Raw genomic sequence first — 18,699 nt, forward strand, 5'->3', positions numbered from 1 at the left:
CACCAGGGGTGCGGAGGGCAGACTGCCAGGGGATTGGCTGGGTGTAGGTGTGGGGACGGAGGGAGTCATGAAGGGGCAGGGTCTATAGCAATGCAGACTTGGACCACCATGGAGCACATTGGACATGGTTGGGCACGAGGCCACGGACCATGCTAACATGTCTACATTTCACCCCCTACAGACAATGGACTTCAGAATCCAACCAGGAATGCTGGCCTTCATCCTGGCACAGCAGGCCTGTATGAGTTGGAGCTGCTCAAGGAGGACCTGCAGCAGTGGAGCCTGCCCTAGAGGAACAGGAGACTGCCAGTGAGGATGGGGAGCCTGTTGGCTGCCCAACAGGCTGAGGAGAAGATGGGAAGGAAGCACCACATCAGGCCTCGTGTGTACTGGCAGCGCCTGTCATTCGAGGACATGCCGGACCGGGCATGCCGCAGAAGACAGCAGCTGAGCAGGGGGACCGTGCAACATATCTGCCAGATCATGGTGCACTCGGTACTGTGGGAGTATGGGAGAGGTCACCTGGTCCCGGTCTATCTGATCTTTTCCAATACCTGAGCCTCACAAAGCTGCACACTTAGCCCTCTGCTATACTCCTTATACATACACGACTGTGGAAAAACTCGGCTCCAACTCCATCTACAAGGTTGCTGATGCCACGACCGTAGTGGGTGGGATCTCGAACAATGAGTGGTCCACCCACGTCGGTGCTACAACCAAGAAAACACAACAGCGCCAATACTTTCTCAGGAAACTAAGGAATTTTGAGCACTTGTCGGACCGGGCATGCCACAGAAGACTGCAGTTGAGCAGGGGACTGTGCAACATATCTGCCAAATCATAGTGCACTTGGAACTGCTGGGGTATGGGGAAGGTCACCCGTTCCCGGTGGCTGTCAAGGCGACGGTCACCCTGATCTTTTACACCACAAGGTCTCTCCAGGTGCCAAGCTCAGACCTGTCCAGAATCTCATAGACCTTGGTGCACAGGCGCATCAGCGTTGGCAGAGTACATCAATTTCAATGTTGACAGAGCCCACCAGGATGCCCGGGCAGAGGGTCTTGCCTCCATCGCCGGGATGTGCCGTCCAGGGGGTAATCAATGGGATACATGTCGGCCTACAAGCACCGGTCTATGACGGGACATGGTGTGTGACTATCAGCTGCTCATCATGCATGACTGTGTCCGATACCCAGGCATATGCAAGATGCCTTCACCCTGACACACTCAACAGTTCCTGACCTCTTTGAGGTGCACCTGCGGCTGAGGGGTTGGCTCCTGTGCAACAGGGGTTATCCGGTGCGGTCGTCTCTGATGACGCCTAACCAAAGGCCCGAGGCTGACATGGAGACCCGCTACAACGGCACCCATGCCGCGATCAGGAATGTGATCAAACGGTGCTTCAGAATTCTGAAGATATTCACATACTGCCACAACTGGACCACTGCGGATGCCATCTCCTTGGACACAACCGTAGTGGGTTGGATCTCGAACAACGATGAGTCAGAGTACAGGAGGGAGCTAGAGAACCAAGTGGCATGGTATAACAACAACAATCTCTCCCTCAACATCAGAAAAAACTGAAGAGCTAGTCATTGACTTCAGGAACCAAATTCCTCGGGGTGCACATCCCCAACAATCTGTCCTGGTCCACCCACATCGGCGCTAGAACTAAGAAAGTACTACAACGCCTATACTTTCTCAGGAAACTAAGGAAATTTGGCATGTCCACATTGTCTCTTACCAATTTTTACAGATGCACCATAGAAAGAATCCCATCTGGCTGCATCAAAGCCTGGTATGGCAACTGCTCGGCAGCAGATACTAAAGTCTGAGAACACGCACTAACAGGTTCAAAAACAATTTATTCCCTGCTGTTGCCAGACTCCTGAATGGCCCTCATATGGACTGAACTTATCTCGTCACACATCTTCTCTATTGAGTGGTACTATGTTCCATATGCTTCACCCGATGCCTATGCCTACGTATTTATGTATGTCCTATGTTTTTTCATATATGGACGATCTGTCTGGACTATACGCAGAACCTCGATACACATGACAATAAATCCAATTCAATTCAATGTGGTTAAGGTGCTTAGACCACCCTGGAGGTGCCCTCCAGCATAGCCTTGGAGGGTCTCCCACATTGTGGTGACCTGCTGCGTCCTCCACAATTGTGCGCAGCAGAGGAGCGACATGCTGGAGGAGGAGGATGAACGGCAGGCCTTGTCGGATGAGGAGGATGCACGGGCAGGCGAGAACGGACAGGACATGAGGCCTGGACAGGCACAGGAGGCTGCACAACATTTCTGCCAGGACTGACACGCATGGAACGCTTTCATCGTCTCAAGGCTTACTGACGAGGGGCCTGGCTGGGTGCAGCCTGCCCCACCCCCACTCCAGCGACCACTCCCTCCCATGAACACCCTCACTGCCCACCCCCCTCGACCTTGCAGCCCCCTCCATGGTTCCTACCTGCCTCACTACATGGTGTGGACCCTGGGTTGACAGTAACAGCAGGTCTGGTCCATGCGATGGAGGGTGATAACGACCCACACTGTGATGATCTCTGATGCTCCGCATCGTTTGACAATGTCTGATTCCTGCCCAAGGTTGCCCTTTCCACCATCCACCTAGGTGATCCCTGCATGCGGGCTGGACATTCCATCAATGGTCCCACCAAACCTTTGGGGTGACAGAGGTAGGGATGGTGTGGCAGAGGGGAGGCGGTGAGGGTAGGCAGGGGGTTATTGTGTCCAGAGGGATGGGAGTGGGGCACCGGAGCGGTGAGCGCTGGCTAAACTGGGTTCCCTTGCCCGAGCCCACCCCCACTGTCAGCCAATCTCCCACCCCATCCCCAACGCCCCCACTGCAGCCAGCCCGGCCCATCCCTCACACCCATCCGACAAAGCACCGAGGCAGGTTGAAATGTTGTGAACAAGTGAACATCTACATACAGGTTTGTGCCCTGGCCCCCATGCTAACCTAACTGGTGTCTACCTAGTCCTTCGCCTCGGTCGGTCCCCAGGCAATACATCAGGAGTGATGGCAGCCTGCTGTGATTCCTGCCCCTTTGGCGACTGTCCTCTGGAGTAATTGGACCCATCTGTCCCAGGTGGCATGGTGCCACCCTGTTCTTCATGCTGTCAATCAGATGCCCCAGGGACAGGAAGCAGGGAGTCTGAGGCGCTGTGATGTTCTAGCAGCATCCCTTCGGGAGTCACTAGTGTGGGCCTTGGGGTGTCCGATGGCCCCCTGGCCACTCCTTGGGATGGGGATGCTAGCCGAGCTAACCCCTCAGGCTCCCCCACCACCTGCTGTTGCCAGTTCTAGAGGCACATCTCAGCCAGGGGGTCTTGATGCTCGCGGCTATGGAGCACAGGGAGTGGACCAACTCCCTCTGGGACTGTGCGCATCATCCTGTGTTAGTGTCACCACTCCCTGGGTCTGTGCCACATCAGTCAGTGACTGCGCCACTTCCCTCGGGGTCTGCGCCACATCAGCCAGTGACTGTGCCACCTCACTCTATGCCTGGCTCAGGTCTGCTGGCGCCTGGGCAATGCCACCGAAGGTCACAGCCCTGACCAGCTGTGACTGGGCCAAGTTCTAGAGCGCTGCTGCAATGTCCATGTGTCCCTAGTACCTGGTTGCCTGTGACAGGGCATCCCTGCCCTGGGCCTCAGCCACTGCCCGCAAGAGCGTCCCAGGTCTTGGATATCTTTCTTTTTATAAATTTAGAGTACCCAATTCATTTTTTCCAATTAAGAGGCAGTTTAGCGTGGTCAATCCCCCTACCCTGTACATCTTTGGGTTGTGGAGGCAAAACTCACTCAAACACGGGGGAATGTGCAAACTCCACACAGACAGTGACCCAGAGCTGGGATCCCGGCACAATGAGACAGCAATGCTAACCACTGCGCCACCGTGCTGTCTGGCCTTGGATAACTTCACCTATGACTGATATCTTTGTCCCCAAGGCTTCCACTGCGGATGCCACATGTGCAGTTTCGGCCTGGCTAACTAGCATGCTCGGTGCCACCTCCTGCCCCTCCAGGCACTGGATGGTTGCTGATACCCCCTCATGCAGTCCCTGGCTCTGTGTGTCTATCTCCACTATTGATGGCACCACCCTTTCCAGACGCCAAAATCATGTCTGGTTGGCAGCTAGTCCCTGGAGTCGGACTGATCTCCTGCTGTCCACTTCCTTGTGGGTTCCAACCTTCACCTGATGTACCAGAGTGGCCCCAGGAGCTTCTTCACTAACATGCCCACCCGAGGTGTTTGTCTCTGGGATGATGGAAGGTGTTGGAGACAGCTGTTGTTGGTACGTCAGTGCTGTCCCATGACTGGTGCTCCTGGATGTCTCCTGGGCTGCTGTTCAAGGGCTCCCGTTGCTGTCTGTGTCCCCTGGGCTGCTGTTCGAGGGCTCCCATTGCTGTCTGTGTCCCCTGGGCTGCTGTTCGAGGGCTCCCGTTGCTGTCTGTGTCCCATGGGCTGCTGTTCGAGGGCTCCCGTTGCTGTCTGTGTCCTGGGCTGCTGTTCGAGGGCCCCCGTTGCTGTCTGTGTCCCCTGGGCTGCTGTTCGAGGGCTCCCATTGCTGTCTGTGTCCCCTGGGCTGCTGTTCGAGGGCTCCCTTTGCTGTCTGTGTCCTGGGCTGCTGTTCGAGGGCTCCTGTTGCTGTCTGTATCCTGGGCTGCTGTTCGAGGGCTCCCGTTGCTGTCTGTGTCCTGGGCTGCTGTTCGAGGGCCCCCGTTGCTGTCTGTGTCCCCTGGGCTGCTGTTCGAGGGCTCCCATTGCTGTCTGTGTCCCCTGGGCTGCTGTTCGAGGGCTCCCGTTGCTGTCTGTGTCCCCTGGGCTGCTGTTCGAGGGCTCCCGTTGCTGTCTGTGTTCCCTGGGCTGCTGTTCGAGGGCTCCTGTTGCTGTCTGTGTCCCCTGGGCTGCTGTTCGAGGGCTCCCGTTGCTGTCTGTGTTCCCTGGGCTGCTGTTCGAGGGCTCCTGTTACTGTCTGTGTCCCCTGGGCTGCTGTTCAAGGGCTCCTGTTGCTGTCTGTGTTCCCCGGGCTGCTGTTCGAGGGCCCCCGTTGCTGTCTGTGTCCCCTTGGCTGCTGTTCGAGGGCTCCTGTTGCTGTCTGTATCCTGGGCTGCTGTTCGAGGGCCCCCGTTGCTGTCTGTGTCCTGGGCTGCTGTTCGAGGGCTCCCGTTGCTGTCTGTGTCCCCTGGGCTGCTGTTCGAGGGCTCCCTTTGTGTGTCTGTGTCCTGGGCTGCTGTTCGAGGGCTCCCTTTGCTGTCTGTGTCCCCTGGGCTGCTGTTCGAGGGCTCCTGTTGCTGTCTGTGTCCTGGGCTGCTGTTCGAGGGCTCCCGTTGCTGTCTGTGTCCCCTGGGCTGCTGTTCGAGGGCTCCCGTTGCTGTCTGTGTCCCCTGGGCTGTTGTTCGAGGGCTCCTGTTGCTGTCTGTGTCCCCTGGGCTGCTGTTCAAGGGCTCCTGTTGCTGTCTGTGTCCCCTGGGCTGCTGTTCGAGGGCTCCCGTTGCTGTCTGTGTCCCCTGGGCTGCTGTTCGAGGGCTCCCGTTGCTGTCTGTGTCCCCTGGGCTGCTGTTCGAGGGCCCCCATTGCTGTCTGTATCCTGGGCTGCTGTTCGAGGGCTCCCGTTGCTGTCTGTGTTCCCTGGGCTGCTGTTCGAGGGCCCCCATTGCTGTCTGTATCCTGGGCTGCTGTTCGAGGGCTCCCATTGCTGTCTGTGTCCTGGGCTGCTGTTCGAGGGCTCCTGTTGCTGTCTGTGTCCTGGGCTGCTGTTCGAGGGCTCCCGTTGCTGTCTGTGTCCCCTGGGCTGCTGTTCGAGGGCTCCCATTGCTGTCTGTGTCCCCTGGGCTGCTGTTCGAGGGCTCCCGTTGCTGTCTGTGTCCTGGGCTGCTGTTCGAGGGCTCCCATTGCTGTCTGTGTCCTGGGCTGCTGTTCGAGGGCCCCCGTTGCTGTCTGTGTCCCCTGGGCTGCTGTTCGAGGGCTCCCGTTGCTGTCTGTGTCCCCTGGGCTGCTGTTCGAGGGCTCCCGTTGCTGTCTGTGTCCCCTGGGCTGCTGTTCGAGGGCCCCCGTTGCTGTCTGTGTCCCCTGGGCTGCTGTTCGAGGGCTCCCGTTGCTGTCTGTGTCCCCTGGGCTGCTGTTCGAGGGCTCCCGTTGCTGTCTGTGTCCCCTTGGCTGCTGTTCGAGGGCTCCTGTTGCTGTCTGTATCCTGGGCTGCTGTTCGAGGGCTCCCGTTGCTGTCTGTGTCCTGGGCTGCTGTTCGAGGGCTCCCGTTGCTGTCTGTGTCCCCTGGGCTGCTGTTCGAGGGCTCCTGTTGCTGTCTGTGTCCTGGGCTGCTGTTCGAGGGCCCCCGTTGCTGTCTGTATCCTGGGCTGCTGTTCGAGGGCTCCTGTTGCTGTCTGTATCCTGGGCTGCTGTTCGAGGGCTCCTGTTGCTGTCTGTGTCCCCTGGGCTGCTGTTCGAGGGCTCCTTTTGCTGTCTGTGTCCCCTGGGCTGCTGTTCGAGGGCTCCCGTTGCTGTCTGTGTCCCCTGGGCTGCTGTTCGAGGGCTCCCGTTGCTGTCTGTGTCCCCTGGGCTGCTGTTCGAGGGCTCCCGTTGCTGTCTGTATCCTGGGCTGCTGTTCGAGGGCTCCTGTTGCTGTCTGTATCCTGGGCTGCTGTTCGAGGGCTCCCGTTGCTGTCTGTGTCCTGGGCTGCTGTTCGAGGGCTCCCGTTGCTGTCTGTGTCCCCTGGGCTGCTGTTCGAGGGCTCCTGTTGCTGTCTGTGTCCTGGGCTGCTGTTCGAGGGCCCCCGTTGCTGTCTGTATCCTGGGCTGCTGTTCGAGGGCTCCTGTTGCTGTCTGTATCCTGGGCTGCTGTTCGAGGGCTCCTGTTGCTGTCTGTGTCCCCTGGGCTGCTGTTCGAGGGCTCCTTTTGCTGTCTGTGTCCCCTGGGCTGCTGTTCGAGGGCTCCCGTTGCTGTCTGTGTCCCCTGGGCTGCTGTTCGAGGGCTCCCGTTGCTGTCTGTGTCCCCTGGGCTGCTGTTCGAGGGCTCCCGTTGCTGTCTGTATCCTGGGCTGCTGTTCGAGGGCTCCCATTGCTGTCTGTATCCTGGGCTGCTGTTCGAGGGCTCCCGTTGCTGTCTGTATCCTGGGCTGCTGTTCGAGGGCTCCTTTTGCTGTCTGTGTCCCCTGGGCTGCTGTTTGAGGGCTCCCGTTGCTGTCTGTGTCCCCTGGGCTGCTGTTCGAGGGCTCCCGTTGCTGTCTGTGTCCCCTGGGCTGCTGTTCGAGGGCTCCCGTTGCTGTCTGTGTCCCCTGGGCTGCTGTTCGAGGGCTCCTGTTGCTGTCTGTGTCCCCTGGGCTGCTGTTCGAGGGCTCCCGTTGCTGTCTGTGTCCCCTGGGCTGCTGTTCGAGGGCTCCCGTCGCTGTCTGTGTTACCTGGGCTGCTGTTCGAGGGCTCCCTTTGCTGTCTGTGTCCTGGGCTGCTGTTCGAGGGCTCCCTTTGCTGTCTGTGTTCCCTGGGCTGCTGTTCGAGGGCTCCCTTTGCTGTCTGTGTCCTGGGCTGCTGTTCGAGGGCTCCCTTTGCTGTCTGTGCCCTCTTCCTCGCTGCTATCTGCTCCAGGAGCAGAGCCTATTTTGCTGTTGTAGAAGTCCACCAATTCTGTCCTGGCATCTCTGAAACGGATACTCCTGCCCAATATATTTGGGATACTGTGTGGACCGCCATGGCCTGCAACCGGCCAAGGACAAGGTACGAGCCTTCCGGCACGCTCCCATCCCCGAACGGCCAACGGAACTTTGCTCGTTCTTGGGGCTCAGGAACTATTATGGGAAATTCATCCCCAACCTGGCGGACCACCTCCATCGGTTATTAAAAAAGGGCCAGCCATGAAAATGAGCTCAGCCACAGCGTGCAATTTGCTCCGAGATCAAAAAGCAGTTATCGTCGTCATGGTTATGATACCCATTTTGAGTCTGCCAAGCCACTCTTGATGATGTACAATGCCTCATCCTACGGGATTCGGGCCATCCTAGCCCACCGAATGGATGACAGGTCAGAATGTCCCATAGCATTCACCTCCAGAACACTCGCTGATGCAGAGCGTAACTACGCACAAATCGAGAAAGCGAGTCTGGTGGTAGTATTCAGGGTGAAAAAATTTCACCAGTACGCTTATGGCATTCGCGGTGCTCATGGACCACTCGGCTTTGCTGGGACTATTTAAGGAGGACAGGGCAAATCACAGGGACCCAACGCTGGCCTCTACTGCTGGCCGCCTACAAATATGTATTGGAGCATGGTTCTGGGACAAAGTTCCCCTCGCAGACGTGTTAAGCCATTTCCACCCTTCCAACCTGGCCACCGATGCCTGTTAAGGCCAGTGAGGTCATTGCTTCCTTACATTTCATGGACCCTTTACCCATCACAGGATCTCATAATCGAGCTTGGACCCAGTGGCTCACATCCAGTACATCAAATTGTACAAGACCAAATATTGCTGGACGACCTGAGGGCTTGCACATCTAAAATCCCAGAGCTGGGCATCAAGGCTGGCATTATCATTTGGGAAATGCAAGTCGTGGTTCCAGAAATAGGGCATGGCCTGCTTCTGCAGGACCCCCACAATGGGCACCCGGGAGTTTCCAAACTGAAGATGTTGGCCCGCAGATACATCTGGTGGCCCAGAATAGACGCTGACATTGAGAAGTTGGCCAAGCGAATTGTGCACTGTCAGGAAGACCAGAAGGTGCCACCAGCGGAGCCCCTCTGCCCATGGCAATGGCTGGTTTGACCCTGGTCCCACCTCCACGTTAACTTTCCAAGGCTCCATTTTCCAAGGCTCCATGTTCCTCATCAAAGTTGCCGCCCATTTCAAATGGATGGACGTACACCAGAAGCAGACGAAAACCACAATGGCCATAGTAAAGCAGCTTTGCCGGACGTTCAGCACAGATGGCATCCATGAGGGGCTGGTTTCAGATAAGGGGATAGCTTAAACCAGCACAGAGTTTGGCTTGTTTATGCACTCAAATTAAATTAGCCATGTGCGCACTGCTCCATATCACCCAGCCTTGTATGGTTTGGCCAGGCGTGCAATCCAATCTTTCAAGCAGAGATTGAAGAGGCAGACCACAGGATCCCTGGTTTTATTTTGCTACCGGGCAATGCCACATGTCAGGACGGGGGTCAGACTATCCGAGTTACTCATGTGTGCCGCCTCCGCACATCTTACTCCGTTGAGTCTGGTGTTCCTGGACATTGGCCAGGACTAGTCCGAGGCAGACGCAGCCAAACGTACTCCCCGACACAACATTTCGCCGGGCAACTCAGTGCACATCAGGAACTTTGGCGACTGAGCAACTTGGGTCTCGGGTGTGGTACTGTCCCAGACCACGCAGGTATCATATAAGGCGCGAGCGGAAGGGCGTGAGTCAAACTGACACATGGACCACCTCCGCAATCGTGTCCCTGATTTACCGGATATGCTCCCGGATGCCCTGACCCAGCAAGCTCCGTCTCATCTGCTGCCACCACAGCCTCCAGCCCCATTGGCCACAGAAGTCCAGGATCCGGAGGTGGCGGACAAGGGCCTTTCAAACTACGACTCAGCGATGGAGACTCAGTCACCAGCGGAGACTGACAACCCAGTGCCTGACGCAGAGCCGGCCACCCTGGCCCCACTATTGCACCCTGTGCGAAAACTTGAAGCCCCTGTCTAGTATACGCCTTCCAACTCCACACTAACGACCACTGAACACCAACCTGGGTGAAGAGGGTGAAGGGGCCCTCAAAGCAAGTCTGCCGACATGGAGGCTACTCAGGAGAGAAGAGTCTTACAACCCCCATGGAGTTCGCGGGGTGTGGACCATCCGGACATGTGGCATGTACCGAGTATGGACTTCCCTGAAAACAGGGTGGTTCTTCCTCGTTAACTAGGGGAGCCTGTGCAGTATCAAAACCTTGACTTGGTGAAGATCGGGGCGGGTGAATCATTCGGGTAGTGAAATAGTTTAATGTACGTGTGAATAAACTTTTATTTTTGGATCCTATGCTTCGATTCTTTTGGTCACTCTGTGCAGATTCTGCAGGTTATCTTCTTATGATTGCGAAGCAAAGGCAAAATTTGACCTTAAGTGAATGGCTTTTATGAACCAACTTGATTCTTGCTCGACAAGGAAAACAAAGAGTATAGGCAGCAGACAGAAATGCAGGATTGTGGTCGCAATCGTATTAGCCGTGATCATAACAAATGGCAGAACAGTCTCGAACAACCCACCACAACCCGTAATTTGCATGACCTTTTGTTTGCTCATAACTATTTTGGCCCTCATTTCCCTATGCAAATCCTCTGGCCAGAATCCGCATTCCTTCATCGTTCTCATTTTGTTCCTCCTGCGAGCATTGAGGATACAAACTTAGAAATAGGCCCTGTTGTAATCCCCCACGGGGATATCTTGATTGACCTTTCCATGGAACTCATGACATATGAGCTTCCCCAACACGGGTTTAATTCCTGTACCATCTGAGGTTATCTCTGCCTTGCCCCTCACCTGAGCTGTGATGATTCACAGGTAAATCACCACCAGTCATCTCTCTCTGTCCAAGGGGGAAAGCAGCTTATGGTCATCTGGGAGTATGGTCATTTTACTTACTCTGTAAATATATTCAATGCTGCAGGCAGACTTTTTATGACCTTAAATAAGTTGGCCCTCACCGTACCACTCGGCATCGTGGGTTTCAACAGGCTCATTCCTGGGTTGCCCGAGGAGAAGAGACTGGGCAGGCTGGGCACGTAGTCTTTGGGATTTATAAAGATGATCTGTGATTTCATTGAAACGTGTCAAAATTCTTTGAAAGATTGGTGGCATAGGTGCTGTTCTCCTCAGTCTAGAATTCGCACTCACAGTCACAGGATAGAGGGTTGGCCATTTTGAACTGAGACGAGGAGAGATTTCTTCGACGACAGCATTGAGAGTCTTTACAATTCTCTATCCAGGTGAGCAGTTGCTTAGTTTATTAGGTGGGTGGAGTGGGGGAGGGGGTGGGAGGGGGTTGGTGGGGGGGGGGGGGGGGTGGTTGGTACAGTAACAAAGTGGCTGTGTTACTGGTTCAGGAATGCAGAGGCCTGTGATCCGGAGATATGAGATCAAATCCCACCCACTGGGGAATTAAAATTGCGTCAATTAATGAATCAGGATGAAAAAGCCAGTCTCTGGGTGGAAAGGTGACACAGTGGTTATCACTGCTGCCTCACGGCGCTGAGGACCAAGGTTAAATCTAGGCCTCGGGTCACTGTCCATGTGGAGTTTGCACGTTGTCCCATGTCTGCGTGGGTCTCACCAAACAACCCATGTGTAGGACAGGTGGATTGGACAGGCTAAATTGCCCATTAATTGGAATTTTAAAAAAAAATAAAGCATGTCTCAATAATGGTGACCATGAAACTAAAAAATTACCATTAAAACCTACCTAGTTTATTCATGCTCTTTAGGTGAATAGTCTTTTCAACTTACCTGGTCTGGCCTACGTCTGACTGCCGGCCACAGCAATGCCCTGGAACAGCTGAGCGAGTCACTGTATAAGAACAGACGACCAGTGTTTCGTTTTTTTCTAATTAATTACAGAAGTGAGTGAAAACGATTGCCAAATAATTTGACAAGTACTGACTACTTTCTTTGAGAATGGGAGGTATTGCAGCCGGCTACCGGCTATCGTTTGTGTTTAAATGTCCATTCATCTCTCAGGTGCTCCAAAGCCTAATGAATCTGGGAATTGAATCAGTCATAGAAACAGCACATAAGAAGGCCATTTGGCCTATCATGCCTGTGCCAGCTCTTTTGAAGAGGAGGCCAGTTCGACCACAATCCCTTCTCTTTTCCCAAATCCCTGCATTTTTTTTCCTTTCAATGATTTCTCCCAGTACCTTTTTGAACCTATATCCTCTATCCTACCAGGCAGTGGGCTCCAAATCAGAACCATACATTGAAAAAAAAGTGTGTTTTCCTCACAGCACCTCTGGTTCTTGTGCTAATCGCCTTGAACCTGCAATCCCTGGTTCTCGCCCCTTCAGTCATTGGAATGTTTCTCTTCATTCATATTATCGAACCCCTACGTGATTTTGAACATCTCTCTCAAGGCCAGAATCCTCCTGTCATGGGGTTTCTCTTTCCCCGCTAGCAGTGCAGCCCCCACCTGCAGGTTACCTTGCTGAGTGGGGTGGCTTCAAAGGGAAATCCCATTGACAAACATTGGAAAGAGAGAATCCCATCATCAGCGAACAGCGCGCCTCCAAGAAACAACACGGCTGGGGAACCGGAGAATGGTGCGCCAAATCTCATCCTAACATTTGCATTAAAGGTGACAATCAAAGCTTCGCCGGACTTTGTACGTGACAGAAATCCCTTACCCCTGGAACCATTCCAGGGAATCTCTCCCATGCACTCCCCCACAAGACATTGACCTGGATTTTCCAGTCCTGCCAGAAGTCAATGGTATTTTACCTGCCTCTCCAAATTTACTGATGGTTCTCATTGTGGGAGTGACTAGGATGGGTAAAGTGGTGGCACAGTGGTATTTTCGCTGGACTAGTAATTCACAATCCCAGGATAATGCTCTGGGAGAACCAATGTTCAAATCCCACCATTGCAGATGGTGGAATTTAAATTCGATAAAACACCTGGAATTAAAAGTCTAATGGTGACCATGAAGCCATTGTAATAAAAACCCATCTGATTCACTAATGTCCTTCCTTTAGGGAAGGATATCTGCCTTCTTTGCCTGGCTTGGCTTACATGTAAGTCCAGAGTCAGGTTGACTCTCAAATGCCCTCAAAAATGGCCGAGCAAGCCACTCAGTTGTATCAAACTGTGACATAGTTTACAAAAATGAATGAAACAGGACGGACCGGACCACCCGGCATTGACCTAGGCACCAGAAACGACAAACCCAGCCCTATCAACCCTGAAAAGCCTTCCTCATCAACTGTTCGGAAAACAACGGTGGTCTTAAGGGAGTTATATTTGCAATGATAAATATTAGAAATAAGGAATATTAGAAATAAGGGTAAACCTATAATTCAATTCAGGAGGGACAAATATGTTTGTAGGGGTTGGTTCAGTTCCAACTGTGCTTTTGTTGTGCTGAGAGAGGGTTACAATGTGAAAAGTAAATATGAGGTTGGAGAAGCATGGAGATTTTACTTAGCAACCGGTGGCCCTTTTCTTGTAGAAAGCCTTTTTGAATTTAAATTTGGCTGAATTTGTTTGCAGTTTGAGATAGACACCAGGCATTGAACATTTCTCAACTCGGCCAGAAGCAAAGCTCGACAGGACAAGGGGGCTGCAAAAGGCTAACTTACCAAAAAAAAAGATAAAGTCCAGACAACCAGGGAATTGGGTTAGAAAAAGTGTCTTAGGAAGACTGAAGTTAAGGGAACAGACACCAAGAAGTTGCACAACGTAAGCTCAGGAGAATGCAAAGGGAAAAGCAGATAAAGTGTTGCAAATGAAAGAGATAGATGCTGGAACCAGACAAAGTGGGAACGCAGACTTCAGAGGTAAATCAAAAGTTTGGTGCCATCTTAATAGTCTGGAAATCGGTAGTTAATGCAATTGTGAAGCGTTTTTCGAACAGACAAGTCAACAAATTCCTGAACAGGGAGGTGTAAAATCTGAAAGTGGAACCTTGATGGAAGCAGCTGAGGGTTATGCTGAAAAGAAGATTTTAAAGCGTGAAAACTGAATTTAAAATCTCTCTATGGAAGCTGGAGTTTGGTGAAAAAAAGCGGCTCATGGCATAAAAATCATCTGGAGGGATTTTGAGGATGTATCCACAGAAATTCACACGGGCTCAGAATGGAGTGTGACTGATCACAGCCTTGCGTGTGTGCTTAAAGGGACTATGTGTTATTGACCATTAAATCCAGGTGTAGTGGTATTGTCACTGAATTGGTAACCCAGAGGCCCAGGGTAATGATCTGGGGACTAAGGTTTGAATCCCACCATGACAGGTGGTGGAATTTTAATTCCATACAATATCTTGAATTAAAAGTCTAATGATGACTATGAAACTATTGTCGAGTGTTGTAAAAACCCATTCACTCATGACTTTTAGGGAAGGAAATCTGCTATCCGTACCTAGTCTGGCCTACATGTGACTCCAGACCCACAGCAATATGGTTAACTTTGAAATACCCTCTGAAATGGTCCAGCAAGCCACTCAGTTGTATTCAACCGCTACAAAAACACAAGTAAGGGGTGAAACCAGACCGGTATTGACCCAGGTACCAGAAATGACAACGGCAAACCCAGCCCTGTCAATTTCAAAGTCCTCCTTACTAACATCAGGGGGCTTGTGCCAAAGTTGGGAGAACTATCTCACTGACGGGTCAAGCGACAACCTGGCACAGTCACACCCACAGAAGCGTTCCTTGCAGACAATGTCCCAGACACCACTATCAGTATTCCTGGGTATGTCCTGTCTCATCGACAGGACAGACCCAGCAGAGGTGGCAGCAGAATGGTATAAAATTGGGAGGGAGTTGCCCAGGGGATCCTCAACATTGTCTCTGGACCCCATAAAATCCCATGGCTTCAGGTTAAACATGGGCAAGGAAACCATTCATCTTCAGCTGATGAATCAGTATCCCTCCATGTTGAATATCACTTAGAGGAAGCACTGAGGGTGACAAGGGTAGAGAATATGGTCTGGGTGGGGGACTTCAAACTCCATCATCAAGAGGGGCTGGGTAGCATCACTACAGACTGAGCTGGCCAGGCCCTAAGGGACATAGCTGCTAGATTGGGACTGCAGCAAGTGGTGAGGGAACTAACAACAGGGAGAAACATACTTGACCTCATCCTCACCAACCTGCCTGCTGCATCTGCATCTGTCCATGGCAGTATCGGTAGAAGTGACCACCGCACAGTCCTTGTGGAGGCAAAGTCCCATCTTCATATGGAGGATGCCTTCCATTTGTTGTGTTGCAATACCATGGTGCTAAGTGGGATAGACTTCGAACAGATCGAACAACTGAAGACTGGCCTTCCATGAGGCGCTGTGGACTATCAGTAGCAGTAGAATTGTATTCAATTGCAATCTGCAATCTCATGGCCCGGCATATTACCCCACTTCACCAAGCCAGGGGATTAACCCTGGTTCAATGAAGAGTGCAGGAGAGGATGCCATGAGCAACAATAGGCTATCCTCAAAATAATGAGGGGTCAACCTGGCGAAGCTACAGCACGGGATTATTGTGTGCCAGACACCATAAGCAGCAAGTAATAGACAGAGCTAAGCGATTCCACATTGCATCAGATCTAAGCTCTGCAGTCCTACCACATCCAGCTGTGAATGGTGGTGAATATTCAACAGCTCCCTGGAGGAGGAGGCTCCACAAATATCCCCATCTTCAATAATGGAGGAGCCCAGCATATATGTGCAAAAGACAAGGCTGAAGCATTCACAACAATCTTTAACCAGAAGTTGATGATCCATCTCGATCTCCTCCGGAGGACCCCAGCATCACAGATATCAGTCTTCAGCCTATGCGATTCACTCCACATGATATCAAAAAATGACAGAAGGCACTGGAGACTGCAAAGGCTATGGGCCCTGACAATATTCCGGTTTGATTCCCGGCTTGGGTCATTGTCCCACCGTGTCTGCGTGGGTTTCCTCCGGCTGTTCTGGTTTCCTCCCACAAGTCCCGAAAGACATCCTTGTTACGTAATTTGGCCATTCTGAATTCTCCCTCTGTGTACCTGAACAGGCACCAGAGTGTGGCAATTAGGGGATTTTCACAGTAACCTAATTGCGGTGTTAATGTAAGCCTACTTGTGACACTAATAAAGATTATTATTATTAATACTGTAGTACTGAAGGCTTGTGCTCCAGAACTTGCCGTACCCCTGTTCCAGCACAGCTACAACACTGGCATCCAGCCGGCAATGTGGAAAATTGCCCAGGTGTGTCCTGTACACAAGAAACAGGACAAATCCAAACCAGCCAATTACCACCCTATCAGTCCACACTCTATCATCAGCAAAGCAATGGAAGGAGCCATCAACAGTGCTATCAAGCGGTACTTCCTCAGCAATGGTTTAGCACAGTGGGCTAAACAGCTAGCTTGTAATGCAGAACAAGGCCAGCAGCACGGATTACATTCCTGTCCCGGCCTCCCCGAACAGGCGCCGGAATGTGGCGACTAGGGGCTTTTCACCGTAACTTCATTGAAGCCTACTTGTGACAATAAAGTGATTATTATTATTATTATTATATGTGCAAACTGGATGGGTTACACCTGGGCAGGACCGTGACTGATGTCCTTGTTGGGTGAGGGGGGGGGGGGGGGGGTGGGGGGGATACTTCCTCGAGTGGTTGGGGAGGGTTTAAACTAATATGACAGGGGATGGGAACCTATGTAAGGATTCAGAACAGGTGGAATCAAGAACAAGAGAAAAAGACAGCAAGGAGAATAAGAAAAGTGATAGGCAGAGAAAACAAGGGCCTGTATCACATAATTATACTGTAAAAAATAACAGGGACAGGACAAGTAACGTTTAAAGGACTCACCTTAAGGTTTTGTACCTGAACATGTGGAGCATTCAAAATAAAATGGATGCATTAGTTGCGCAGATAGGTGTAGAGGGATATGATATAGTTGGGAATATGGAGACATGGCTCCAAGGTGACCAAGGACAGGAACTAAGCATTGAAGGATATTCAGGTTTTAGGAAGGAGAGACAGAAAGGAAAAGGTGATGGAGTTCCATCGTTTATTAAAGGAGATATTGATGCAATATTGAGGAAAGATATAATTACAGATGATGTGGAATCTGTCTGGGTCGAGTTAATAAACATCAAAGGGCAAAAAACATTTGTGGGATTGGTATACAGACCACTGAACTGCAGTGGTAATCTTGGGAATAGCATTAGACAGGAAATCAGAGATGCATGTGATAAAGGAACATCTGTGATTATGGGTGACTTTAATCTGCATATAGATTGGGTGAATCAAATTAGTCACAATAGAGGAGGAATTTATGGCGTGTATATGGTTTTCTGGACCAATATAAGATAGAACATAGAGCATACAGTGCAGAAGGAGGCCATTCAGCCCATCGAGTCTGCACCGACCCAGTTAAGACCTCACTTCCACCCTATCCCCGTAACCCAATAACCCCATCTAACCATTTTGGTCACTATGGGCAATTTTATCATGGCCAATCCACCTAACCTGCATGTCTTTGGACTGTGGGAGGAAACCAGAGCACCTGGAGGAAATCCACGCAGACACAGGGAGAACGTGCAGACTCCGCACAGACAATGACCGAGAGGAGAATTGAACCTGGGACCGTGATGCTGTGAAGCAACAGTGCTAGCCACTTGTGCTACGTGCTGCCCATGTTGAGGAACCAACAAGGGAACAGATCACCTTGGACTGGTGTTGTGCAATGAGAAAGGATTAGTTGGCAATCTAGTTGTGAGAGAATCCTTGAGGATGAGCAACCATAATATGATAGAATTCTTTATCAAGGTGGATAGTGAGTTAGTTGATTCTGAGACCAGGGTCCCGAACTTCAATAAAGGTAACTATGATGGTATGAGGCACGAGCAGGCTATGACGGACTGGGAAACATTACTAAAAGGTTGGATAGTGGACAGCAGGCATTCAAGGAATGAATAGGTGAACTCCAAAAGTTGTTTATTCCTATTTGGTGCAAGAGTAGAAAGGGAACTGTGACCAAACCATGGCTTACAAGGGAAATTAGGGATAGTACTAGATTGAAAGAAGAGGCACACAAATTAGCAAGCAAAAGCAATGGCGCTGTGGATTGGGAACAGTTTAAAATTCAGCGAAGGCAGACCAAGTAAGAATGTAAAATAAAATTTTAAAGTAAGCTAGCGGGGAACATAAAAATGGACTTTAAACGTTTCCATAGGTATGTAAAGAGAAAAAGATTGATAAAAATGAATGTAGGTGTGGTGAATCACAGTAGCGTAATTCACACTGTATTACTATGTCTCTGTAAGCTCGGCACATGAGCAGTTGCACTGCTCTGCCACTAGGGGGAGATGCACTGGGAGTGTACGGGAGTTTGTACTGAGCTCCACCCATGGCTCCACCCACGGCTCCTCCCCCTAACCGAAAGTATAAAGATTGGTGCTGAGAGCCTGCCTGCAGTTCATCTGGAGTTCATCATGTCACAGGCAGGCTCTGTTGTAAGACGATCAAAACCACTGTTCACTTCTAACCACGTGTCACGTGAATTGATGGTCTCGTCAATTTAATCGTCTTAAGAAACAGTGAGGAATGACCATGGAATCAGCCCTCAAGCCTAACCGACTGGAACTCGACCCGCAGGATGCAGAGGCGAAAGAAATCTTTTTGCATTGGCTCTGATGTATTAAGGCCTACCTGGCTGAAGTAAGCACCCCAGAAACGACGGAGGAGCAGAAACTCAGTCTACTGCACGCGAGGGTGAGTCATCGTATATCTACTCAGCTAAACTGTACCGGCTCATATGCAGAGGCCCTGGCCCTACTCGATAGAATGTACGTGAGGCCTATCAATGAGGTCTACGCGCGCCACATTTTTACTACTCACCGCCAGCGCCCAGCAGAATCGCTAGAAGAATTCCTCAGAGACTTAAAAGCCTTATCCCGGGACTGTAATTATCAGGCTGTAACTGCTACAGAGCATAGAG

Source organism: Scyliorhinus canicula, chromosome 12 (genome assembly GCF_902713615.1).
Source record: "Scyliorhinus canicula chromosome 12, sScyCan1.1, whole genome shotgun sequence".
Classification (NCBI taxonomy): domain Eukaryota; kingdom Metazoa; phylum Chordata; class Chondrichthyes; order Carcharhiniformes; family Scyliorhinidae; genus Scyliorhinus; species Scyliorhinus canicula.